The 12,355-nt window shown below is 46.2% G+C and overlaps 1 pseudogene; it reads right to left on the minus strand.

The window, feature by feature from the left end:
* Positions 1–395: 395 nt before the first annotated feature.
* LOC123487989 overlaps positions 396–12,355 on the minus strand; it is a 49,239-nt pseudogene continuing 37,279 nt past the window's right edge.

The raw sequence follows: 12,355 nt of genomic DNA on the forward strand, positions 1-12,355 counted from the left end.
CACTGTGTCTTGTCCCTCAACAGTAGGTTACACTGTGTTTTGTCCCTCAACAGTAGGTTACACTGTGTCTTGTCCCTCAACAGCAGGTTACACTGTGTCTTGTCCCTCAACAGCAGGTTACACTGTGTCCCCTCTTCTCTTGTTAAGGATATATTGACTCCTGTTAGAACTGCTGGAGATACAAACACAGGAAGCAGCCTTCTGACCACTTCCGGTTACTGTTTGTTTTGGCGTCCGAGTTCTAGGACACGCTGGACTCATGACAGATTCACCACTTTTAAACATCAGGAAAGAAAAGCATTGGAATTCTATAGAATGTTGAAGTTCTATTCCCTTTCTGGTTCAGAACGTGTTTTCTGTGAAGAAGAAGAAGAAGAAGACTTGTCCAGTCTTACCGTGTCAGCTCCTCCTGCAGCTGGGTGTGGTCAGGAGGGAAGAACTTCACCACAAACCGAAGGATGGTGTTCTTAGGGCCTGTGGGGGAGAGAGAGAGCATCATCTTACAACTACTGTAGGTAAAAAGGGTTAACCTCATAGTACTATATTCCACTAGTACTATAAAGGGTGGTCCTCTCAGTACTATATTCCACTAGTACTATAAAGGGTGGTCCTCTCAGTACTATAAAGGGTGGTCTCTCAGTACTATATTCCACTAGTACTATAAAGGGTGGTCCTCTCAGTACTATAAAGGGTGGTCCTCTCAGTCCTATAAAGGGTGGTCCTCTCAGTACTATAAAGGGTGGTCCTCTCAGTACTATAAAGGGTGGTCCTCTCAGTCCTATAAAGGGTGGCTCCTCTCAGTACTATAAAGGGTGGTCCTCTCAGTACTATATTCCACTAGTACTATAAAGGGTGGTCCTCTCAGTACTATAAAGGGTGGTCCTCTCAGTACTATATTCCACTAGTACTATAAAGGGTGGTCCTCTCAGTACTATAAAGGGTGGTCCTATCAGTCCTATAAAGGGTGGTCCTCTCAGTACTATAAAGGGTGGTCCTCTCAGTACTATAAAGGGTGGTCCTCTCAGTCCTATAAAGGGTGGTCCTCTCAGTACTATAAAGGGTGGTCCTCTCAGTACTATAAAGGGTGGTCCTCTCAGTACTATATTCCACTAGTACTATAAAGGGTGGTCCTCTCAGTACTATAAAGGGTGGTCCTCTCAGTACTATATTCCACTAGTACTATAAAGGGTGGTCCTCTCAGTACTATAAAGGGTGGTCCTCTCAGTCCTATAAAGGGTGGTCCTCTCAGTACTATAAAGGGTGGTCCTCTCAGTACTATAAAGGGGTGGTCCTCTCAGTACTATAAAGGGTGGTCCCTCTCAGTACTATAAAGGGTGGTCCCTCTCAGTACTATAAAGGGTGGTCCTCTCAGTACTATAAAGGGTGGTCCTCTCAGTACTATAAAGGGTGGTCCTCTCAGTACTATAAAGGGTGGTCAATCAATCAATCAAATGTATTTATAAAGCCCTTTTTACATCAGCAGATGTCACAAAGTGCTATACAGAAACCCAGCCTAAAACCCCAAACAGCAAGCAATGCAGATGTAGAACATGGCTCTCCTCTAGTTTCCCTTACATGTTGATCTTCTGATCTGAGAGGGCTGGAGAGGAAGGGAGGGAGGACTGGGGTAAGGAAAGGTGTTGGAGTTCCTCCAAAGACCTGTGTGCCATGATGCTATAAAGGGTGGTCCTCTCAGTACTATATTCCACTAGTACTATAAAGGGTGGTCCTCTCAGTACTATAAAGGGTGGTCCTCTCAGTACTATAAAGGGTGGTCCTCTCAGTACTATAAAGGGTGGTCCTCTCAGTACTATAAAGGGTGGTCCTCTCAGTCCTATAAAGGGGTGGTCCTCTCCAGTCCTATAAAGGGTGGTCCTCTCAGTACTATAAAGGGTGGTCCTCTCAGTACTATAAAGGGTGGTCCTCTCAGTACTATAAAGGGTGGTCCTCTCAGTACTATAAAGGGTGGTCCTCTCAGTACTATAAAGGGTGGTCCTCTCAGTACTATAAAGGGTGGTTCTCTCAGTACTATATTCCACTAGTACTATAAAGGGTGGTCCTCTCAGTACTATAAAGGGTGGTCCTCTCAGTACTATAAAGGGTGGTCCTCTCAGTACTATAAAGGGTGGTCCTCTCAGTACTATAAAGGGTGGTCCTCTCAGTACTATAAAGGGTGGTCCTCTCAGTACTATAAAGGGTGGTCCTCTCAGTACTATAAAGGGTGGTCCTCTCAGTCCTATAAAGGGTGGTCCTCTCAGTACTATAAAGGGTGGTCCTCTCAGTCTTATAAAGGGTGGTCCTCTCAGTACTATAAAGGGTGGTCCCTCTCAGTACTATAAAGGGTGGTCCTCTCAGTACTATAAAGGGTGGTCCTCTCAGTACTATAAAGGGTGGTCCTCTGTACTATAAAGGGTGGTCCTCTCAGTACTATAAAGGGTGGTCCTCTCAGTACTATAAAGGGTGGTCCTCTGTACTATAAAAGGGTGGTCCTCTCCAGTACTATAAAGGGTGGTCCTCTCAGTACTATAAAGGGTGGTCCTCTCAGTACTATAAAGGGTGGTCCTCTCAGTACTATAAAGGGTGGTCCTCTCAGTACTATAAAGGGTGGTCCTCTCAGTACTATAAAGGGTGGTCCTCTCAGTACTCTAAAGGGTGGTCCTCTCAGTACTATAAAGGGTGGTCCTCTCAGTACTATAAAGGGTGGTCCTCAGTACTATAAAGGGTGGTCCACTCAGTACTATAAAGGGTGGTCCTCTCAGTACTATAAAGGGTGGTTCTCCCAGTACTATATTCCACTAGTACTATAAAGGGTGGTCCTCTCAGTACTATAAAGGGTGGTCCTCTCAGTACTATAAAGGGTGGTCCTCTCAGTCCTATAAAGGGTGGTCCTCTCAGTACTATAAAGGGTGGTCCTCTCAGTACTATAAAGGGTGGTCCTCTCAGTACTATAAAGGGTGGTCCTCTCAGTACTATAAAGGGTGGTCCTCTCAGTACTATAAAGGGTGGTCCTCTCAGTACTATAAAGGGTGGTCCTCTCAGTACTATAAAGGGTGGTCCTCTCAGTACTATGAAGGGTGGTCCTCTCAGTACTATAAAGGGTGGTCCTCTCAGTACTATAAAGGGTGGTCCTCTCAGTACTATAAAGGGTGGTCCTCTCAGCACTATAAAGGGTGGTCCTCTCAGTACTATAAAGGGTGGTCATCTCAGTACTATAATGGGTGGTCCTCTCAGTACTATAAAGAGTGGTCCTCTCAGTACTATAAAGGGTGGTCCTCTCAGTACTATAAAGGGTGGTCCTCTCAGTCCTATAAAGGGTGGTCCTCTCAGTACTATAAAGGGTGGTCCTCTCAGTACTATAAAGGGTGGTCCTCTCAGTACTATAAAGGGTGGTCCTCTCAGTACTATAAAGGGTGGTTCTCTCAGTACTATATTCCACTAGTACTATAAAGGGTGGTCCTCTCAGTACTATAAAGGGTGGTCCTCTCAGTACTATAAAGGGTGGTCCTCTCAGTACTATAAAGGGTGGTCCTCTCAGTACTATAAAGGGTGGTCCTCTCAGTACTATAAAGGGTGGTCCTCTCAGTACTATAAAGGGTGGTCCTCTCAGTACTATAAAGGGTGGTCCTCTCAGTCCTATAAAGGGTGGTCCTCTCAGTACTATAAAGGGTGGTCCTCTCAGTCTTATAAAGGGTGGTCCTCTCAGTACTATAAAGGGTGGTCCTCTCAGTACTATAAAGGGTGGTCCTCTCAGTACTATAAAGGGTGGTCCTCTCAGTACTATAAAGGGGGGTCCTCTGTACTATAAAGGGTGGTCCTCTCAGTACTATAAAGGGTGGTCCTCTCAGTACTATAAAGGGTGGTCCTCTCAGTACTATAAAGGGTGGTCCTCTCAGTACTCTAAAGGGTGGTCCTCTCAGTACTATAAAGGGTGGTCCTCTCAGTACTATAAAGGGTGGTCCTCAGTACTATAAAGGGTGGTCCACTCAGTACTATAAAGGGTGGTCCTCTCAGTACTATAAAGGGTGGTTCTCTCAGTACTATATTCCACTAGTACTATAAAGGGTGGTCCTCTCAGTACTATAAAGGGGTGGTCCTCTCAGTACTATAAAGGGTGGTCCTCTCAGTACTATAAAGGGTGGTCCTCTCAGTACTATAAAGGGTGGTCCTCTCAGCACTATAAAGGGTGGTCCTCTCAGTCCTATAAAGGGTGGTCCTCTCAGTACTATAAAGGGTGGTCCTCTCAGTACTATAAAGGGTGGTTCTCTCAGTACTATAAAGGGGTGGTCCTCTCAGTACTATAAAGGGTGGTCCTCTCAGTACTATAAAGGGGGGTCCTCTCAGTCTTATAAAGGGTGGTCCTCTCAGTACTATAAAAGGTGGTCCTCTCAGTACTATAAAGGGTGGTCCTCTCAGTACTATAAAGGGTGGTCCTCTCAACACTATAAAGGGTGGTCCTCTCAGTACTATAAAGGGTGGTCCTCTCAGTACTATAAAGGGTGGTCCTCTCAGTACTATATTCCACTAGTACTATAAAGGGTGGTCCTCTCAGTACTATAAAGGGTGGTCCTCTCAGTACTATAAAGGGTGGTCCTCTCAGTCCGATAAAGGGTGGTCCTCAGTACTATAAAGGGTGGTCCTCTCAGTACTATAAAGGGTGGTCCTCTCAGTACTATAAAGGGTGGTCCTCTCAGTACTATAAAGGGTGGTCCTCTCAGTACTATATTCCACTAGTACTACAAAGGGTGGTCCTCTCAGTACTATAAAGGGTGGTCCTCTCAGTACTATAAAGGGTGGTCCTCTCAGTACTATAAAGGGTGGTCCTCTCAGTACTATAAAGGGTGGTCCTCTCAGTACTATAAAGGGTGGTCCTCTCAGTACTATAAAGGGTGGTCCTCTCAGTACTATATTCCACTAGTACTATAAAGGGTGGTCCTCTCAGTACTATAAAGGGTGGTCCTCTCAGTACTATAAAGGGTGGTCTTCTCAGTACTATAAAGGGTGGTCCTCTCAGTACTATAAAGGGTGGTCCTCTCAGTCTTATAAAGGGTGGTCCTCTCAGTACTATAAAGGGTGGTCCTCTCAGCACTATAAAGGGTGGTCCTCTCAGTCCTATAAAGGGTGGTCCTCTCAGTACTATAAAGGGTGGTCCTCTCAGTCCTATAAAGGGTGGTCCTCTCAGTACTATAAAGGGTGGTTCTCTCAGTACTATAAAGGGTGGTCCTCTCAGTACTATAAAGGGTGGTCCTCTCAGTACTATAAAGGGTGGTCCTCTCAGTACTATAAAGGGTGGTCCTCTCAGTACTATAAAGGGTGGTCCTCTCAGTACTATAAAGGGTGGTCCTCTCAACACTATAAAGGGTGGTCCTCTCAGTACTATAAAGGGTGGTCCTCTCAGTACTATAAAGGGTGGTCCTCTCAGTACTATATTCCACTAGTACTATAAAGGGTGGTCCTCTCAGTACTATAAAGGGTGGTCCTCTCAGTACTATAAAGGGTGGTCCTCTCAGTCCTATAAAGGGTGGTCCTCAGTACTATAAAGGGTGGTCCTCTCAGTACTATAAAGGGTGGTCCTCTCAGTACTATAAAGGGTGGTCCTCTCAGTACTATAAAGGGTGGTCCTCTCAGTACTATAAAGGGTGGTCCTCTCAGTACTATAAAGGGTGGTCCTCTCAGTACTATAAAGGGTGGTCCTCTCAGTACTATATTCCACTAGTACTATAAAGGGTGGTCCTCTCAGTACTATAAAGGGTGGTCCTCTCAGTACTATAAAGGGTGGTCCTCTCAGTACTATAAAGGGTGGTCCTCTCAGTCCTATAAAGGGTGGTCCTCTCAGTACTATAAAGGGTGGTCCTCTCAGCACTATAAAGGGTGGTCCTCTCAGTCCTATAAAGGGTGGTCCTCTCAGTACTATAAAGGGTAGTCCTCTCAGTCCTATAAAGGGTGGTCCCTCTCAGTACTATAAAGGGTAGTCCTCTCAGTCCTATAAAGGGTGGTCCTCTCAGTACTATAAAGGGTGGTCCTCTCAGTACTATAAAGGGTGGTCTCTCTCAGTACTATAAAGGGTGGTCCTCTCAGTCCTATAAAGGGTGGTCCTCTCAGTACTATAAAGGGTGGTCCTCTCAGTACTATAAAGGGTGGTCCTCTCAGTACTATAAAGGGTGGTCCTCTCAGTACTATAAAGGGTGGTCCTCTCAGTACTATAAAGGGTGGTCCTCTCAGTACTATAAAGGGTGGTCCTCTCAGTACTATAAAGGGTGGTCCTCTCAGTACTATAAAGGGTGGTCCTCTCAGTACTATAAAGGTGGTCCTCTCAGTACTATAAAGGGTGGTCCTCTCAGTACTATAAAGGGTGGTCCTCTCAGTACTATAAAGGGTGGTCCTCTCAGTACTATAAAGGGTGGTCCCTCTCAGTACTCACGTTTGATCTGTTTCAGGGTGGGCTTCAGCAGGTCTAACCACACCTACAGGAACAGACAAACAACAATACGCTTTAGAAATACTTTATTAACACTTCAGAAACCTTTAGAAACAGAACCACAGAATAGCAGAACTAGAGCCTGCCTCTAACACAGCTGAGACTGGATGGCTCTTCGTGTGTGTGTGTGTGTGTGTGTGTGTGTGTGTGTGTGTGTGTGGTGTGTGTGTGTGGCTCCATTCCAACAGGCTTAGGTTTTAGGGAGGGATCCCAGGATTTAGACACCACATGATGAAACACAGGCATGCACAGCCAGCTCCATACAGCCTGGGGTTAAAGCAGCCAGCTCCATACAGCCTGGGGTTAAAGCAGCCACCTCCATACAGCCTGGGGTTAAAGGGGTTAAAGCAGCCACCTCCATACAGCCTGGGGTTAAAAGGGGTTAAAGCAGCCAGCTCCATACAGCCTGGGGTTAAAGGGGTTAAAGCAGCCAGCTCCATACAGCCTGGGGTTAAAGGGGTTAAAGCAGCCACCTCCATACAGCCTGGGGTTAAAGGGGTTAAAGCAGCCACCTCCATACAGCCTGGGGTTAAAGGGTTAAAGCAGCCAGCTCCATACAGCCTGGGGTTAAAGGGGTTAAAGCAGCCAGCTCCATACAGCCTGGGGTTAAAGGGGTTAAAGCAGCCACCTCCATACAGCCTGGGGTTAAAGCAGCCAGCTCCATACAGCCTGGGGTTAAAGGGTTAAAGCAGCCAGCTCCATACAGCCTGGGGTTAAAGGGGTTAAAGCAGCCAGCTCCATACAGCCTGGGGTTAAAGGGGGTTAAAGCAGCCAGCTCCATACAGCCTGGGGTTAAAGGGGGTTAAAGCAGCCAGCTCCATACAGCCTGGGGTTAAAGGGGTTAAAGCAGCCAGCTCCATACAGCCTGGGGTTAAAGGGGTTAAAGCAGCCAGCTCCATACAGCCTGGGGTTAAAGGGGTTAAAGCAGCCAGCTCCATACAGCCTGGGGTTAAAGCAGCCAGCTCCATACAGCCTGGGGTTAAAGGGGTTAAAGCAGCCACCTCCATACAGCCTGGGGTTAAAGGGGTTAAAGCAGCCAGCTCCATACAGCCTGGGGTTAAAGGGGTTAAAGCAGCCACCTCCATACAGCCTGGGGTTAAAGGGGTTAAAGCAGCCACCTCCATACAGCCTGGGGTTAAAGGGGTTAAAGCAGCCAGCTCCATACAGCCTGGGGTTAAAGGGGTTAAAGCAGCCAGCTCCATACAGCCTGGGGTTAAAGGGGGTTAAAGCAGCCAGCTCCATACAGCCTGGGGTTAAAGGGGTTAAAGCAGCCAGCTCCATACAGCCTGGGGTTAAAGGGGTTAAAGCAGCCAAATCCATACAGCCTGGGGTTAAAGGGGTTAAAGCAGCCAGCTCCATACAGCCTGGGGTTAAAGGGGTTAAAGCAGCCACCTCCATACAGCCTGGGGTTAAAGGGGTTAAAGCAGCCAGCTCCATACAGCCTGGGGTTAAAGGGGTTAAAGCAGCCAGCTCCATACAGCCTGGGGTTAAAGGGGTTAAAGCAGCAACCTCCATACAGCCTGGGGTTAAAGGGGTTAAAGCAGCCACCTCCATACAGCCTGGGGTTAAAGGGGTTAAAGCAGCCAGCTCCATACAGCCTGGGGTTAAAGGGGTTAAAGCAGCCACCTCCATACAGCCTGGGGTTAAAGGGGTTAAAGCAGCCACCTCCATACAGCCTGGGGTTAAAGGGGTTAAAGCAGCCAGCTCCATACAGCCTGGGGTTAAAGGGGTTAAAGCAGCCACCTCCATACAGCCTGGGGTTAAAGCAGCCACCTCCATACAGCCTGGGGTTAAAGGGGTTAAAGCAGCCAGCTCCATACAGCCTGGGGTTAAAGGGGGTTAAAGCAGCCAGCTCCATACAGCCTGGGGTTAAAGGGGTTAAAGCAGCCAGCTCCATACAGCCTGGGGTTAAAGGGGTTAAAGCAGCCAGCTCCATACAGCCTGGGGTTAAAGGGGTTAAAGCAGCCACCTCCATACAGCCTGGGGTTAAAGGGGTTAAAGCAGCCAGCTCAATACAGCCTGGGGTTAAAGGGGTTAAAGCAGCCAGCTCCATACAGCCTGGGGTTAAAGGGGTTAAAGCAGCCACCTCCATACAGCCTGGGGTTAAAGGGGTTAAAGCAGCCAGCTCCATACAGCCTGGGGTTAAAGGGGTTAAAGCAGCCACCTCCATACAGCCTGGGGTTAAAGGGGTTAAAGCAGACACCTCCATACAGCCTGGGGTTAAAGGGGGTTAAAGCAGCCACCTCCATACAGCCTGGGGTTAAAGGGGTTAAAGCAGCCAGCTCCATACAGCCTGGGGTTAAAGGGGTTAAAGCAGCCAGCTCCATACAGCCTGGGGTTAAAGGGGGTTAAAGCAGCCAGCTCCATACAGCCTGGGGTTAAAGGGGTTAAAGCAGCCAGCTCCATACAGCCTGGGGTTAAAGGGGTTAAAGCAGCCAGCTCCATACAGCCTGGGGTTAAAGGGGTTAAAGCAGCCAGCTCCATACAGCCTGGGGTTAAAGGGGTTAAAGCAGCCAGCTCCATACAGCCTGGGGTTAAAGGGGTTAAAGCAGCCACCTCCATACAGCCTGGGGTTAAAGGGGTTAAAGCAGCCACCTCCATACAGCCTGGGGTTAAAGGGGTTAAAGCAGCCAGCTCCATACAGCCTGGGGTTAAAGGGGTTAAAGCAGCCAGCTCCATACAGCCTGGGGTTAAAGGGGTTAAAGCAGCCAGCTCCATACAGCCTGGGGTTAAAGGGGTTAAAGCAGCCACCTCCATACAGCCTGGGGTTAAAGGGGGTTAAAGCAGCCACCTCCATACAGCCTGGGGTTAAAGGGGTTAAAGCAGCCAGCTCCATACAGCCTGGGGTTAAAGGGGTTAAAGCAGCCACCTCCATACAGCCTGGGGTTAAAGGGGGTTAAAGCAGCCACCTCCATACAGCCTGGGGTTAAAGGGGTTAAAGCAGCCAGCTCCATACAGCCTGGGGTTAAAGGGGTTAAAGCAGCCACCTCCATACAGCCTGGGGTTAAAGGGGTCAGTGCTGCTGTCTCACCATCATCCTCCTGGGGTTAATTAGTTAGTTATAAAGAACACAGTGCTGCCGTCTGACCATCATCCTCCTGGGGTTAATTAGTTAGTTATAAAGAACACAGTGCTGCCGTCTCACCATCATCCTCCTGGGGTTAATTAGTTAGTTATAAAGAACACAGTGCTGCCGTCTCACCATCATCCTCCTGGGGTTAATTAGTTAGTTATAAAGAACACAGTGCTGCTGTCTGACCATCATCCTCCTGGGGTTAATTAGTTAGTTATAAAGAACACAGTGCTGCTGTCTGACCATCATCCTCCTGGGGTTAATTAGTTAGTTATAAAGAACACAGTGCTGCGTCTGACCATCATCCTCCTGGGGTTAATTAGTTAGTTATAAAGAACACAGTGCTGCCGTCTGACCATCATCCTCCTGGGGTTAATTAGTTAGTTATAAAGAACACAGTGCTGCTGTCTCACCATCATCCTCCTGGGGTTAATTAGTTAGTTATAAAGAACACAGTGCTGCTGTCTCACCATCATCCTCCTGGGGTTAATTAGTTAGTTATAAAGAACACAGTGCTGCCGTCTCACCATCATCCTCCTGGGGTTAATTAGTTAGTTATAAAGAACACAGTGCTGCTGTCTGACCATCATCCTCCTGGGGTTAATTAGTTAGTTATAAAGAACACAGTGCTGCTGTCTCACCATCATCCTCCTGGGGTTAATTAGTTAGTTATAAAGAACACAGTGCTGCCGTCTGACCATCATCCTCCTGGGGTTAATTAGTTAGTTATAAAGAACACAGTGCTGCCGTCTGACCATCATCCTCCTGGGGTTAATTAGTTAGTTATAAAGAACACAGTGCTGCTGTCTGACCATCATCCTCCTGGGGTTAATTAGTTAGTTATAAAGAACACAGTGCTGCTGTCTCACCATCATCCTCCTGGGGTTAATTAGTTAGTTATAAAGAACACAGTGCTGCCGTCTGACCATCATCCTCCTGGGGTTAATTAGTTAGTTATAAAGAACACAGTGCTGCCCGTCTGACCATCATCCTCCTGGGGTTAATTAGTTAGTTATAAAGAACACAGTGCTGCTGTCTCACCATCATCCTCCTGGGGTTAATTAGTTAGTTATAAAGAACACAGTGCTGCTGTCTCACCATCATCCTCCTGGGGTTAATTAGTTAGTTATAAAGAACACAGTGCTGCTGTCTCACCATCATCCTCCTGGGGTTAATTAGTTACCCTAGAAAGTTTTGGAATGCTATTAAGTCTATGTCTGGTAACAGTAATGTTAATGAATTACCGTCATGTGTTTTGAAGGACTCTGTTGCTATATATGACAAAACTGAAATGCTGAATTGTTTCAATGAGCACTTTGTATCATCTGGTAGGCTGTTTGATTCAGTGTCCTCTGTCTCTGTACAACCCTGTGTGGATGAACCAGTGTCCTCTGTCTCTGTACAACCCTGTGTGGATGAACCAGTGAGAGCTGGTCAAACTTTTAGTTTTCTGCCATTCTCAGTGCAGGTGGTACATAAAGCCCTGAAATCCTTAGATCAAAGAAAGCCTGCAGGTCCTGATCTTTTGGAGCCCTGCTTTTTAAATCTGGCAGCTGATTTCATAGCTGAACCACTTACATATCTGTTCAATCTAACCCTGGAATGTAATGAAATTCCAAAGATCTGGAAATCAGCATTTGTCCTACCACTTTTAAAAGGGGGAGATCCAACTCTTTTAAATAATTATAGGCCAATCTCAAAGCTGTCACCCCTGGTGAAAATACTTGAAACCCTTGTAAGTGAACAGCTAAAAGAGTTTTTATTTACTAACTCTATTTTATCAATGTATCAATCGGGCTTCAGGAAGAAGCATAGCACAATTACAGCAGCCATGAAGGTTTTAAATGATATCACTGAAGCCCTTGACAAAAAAACAGCACTGTGTCTCACTTTTATTGATCTCTCTAAGGCTTTTGATACAGTTGATCATGCTATACTAAGGCAGAGATTGTTGAGTGTAGGTCTTTCGGAGCATGCAGTTGCATGGTTTGCTAACTATCTGTCTGATAGAACTCAGTGCACTCAATTTGATGGGCTTATGTCTGTTAAATTGTCTGTCCTGAATGGTGTGCCCCAGGGCTCTGTACTTGGTCCTCTCTTATTCACTATTTATATTAATGATTTAGACAAAAATGTCCAAAATGCACAACTTCATTTTTATGCTGATGATACTGTTATTTACTGTTGTGCCTCATCTCTTACAAAAGCTTTCCAGAACTTGCAAACTGCTTTTTTATACTGTTCAACATACCTTGTGTCAATTGAAGCTTATCCTCAATACTGACAAAACTAAACTAATGGTGTTTTCTAATGCAAGAAATAGACCTCTGAACCTTTCACCTGTTACTACCTGTCAGGGCAAGGAGATTGAGGTTGTAACCTCATATAAATATCTTGGAATTCTAATTGATGACGGCCTCTCTTTTAAATTGCATATTCAACAACTTACAAAAAAATTGAAGCTGAAATTGGGATTTTATTTTAGGAATAAGGCCTGTTTTTCTTTTGAAGCCAGAAGGAGGCTAGTATCAGCTACATTTATGCCTTTACTAGATTATGGGGATATTTTATATATGAATGCTTCCGCTCAGTGTTTGAGATCAATTGACACTCTTTATCATGGTACTTTGAGATTTATTTTAAACTGTAAAACCCTTACGCACCACTGTACTTTGTATACCAGGGTTGGCTGGCCTTCTCTAGTCACTCGTAGGCTCAGTCACTGGTATACTTTTATTTACAAAGCCATTTTGGGTTTACTACCTTTTTATTTGGGCATTTTTATTGTTCAGAAATGTGGTGGGTAC

Source organism: Coregonus clupeaformis, unplaced genomic scaffold, assembly GCF_020615455.1.
Source record: "Coregonus clupeaformis isolate EN_2021a unplaced genomic scaffold, ASM2061545v1 scaf1963, whole genome shotgun sequence".
Classification (NCBI taxonomy): domain Eukaryota; kingdom Metazoa; phylum Chordata; class Actinopteri; order Salmoniformes; family Salmonidae; genus Coregonus; species Coregonus clupeaformis.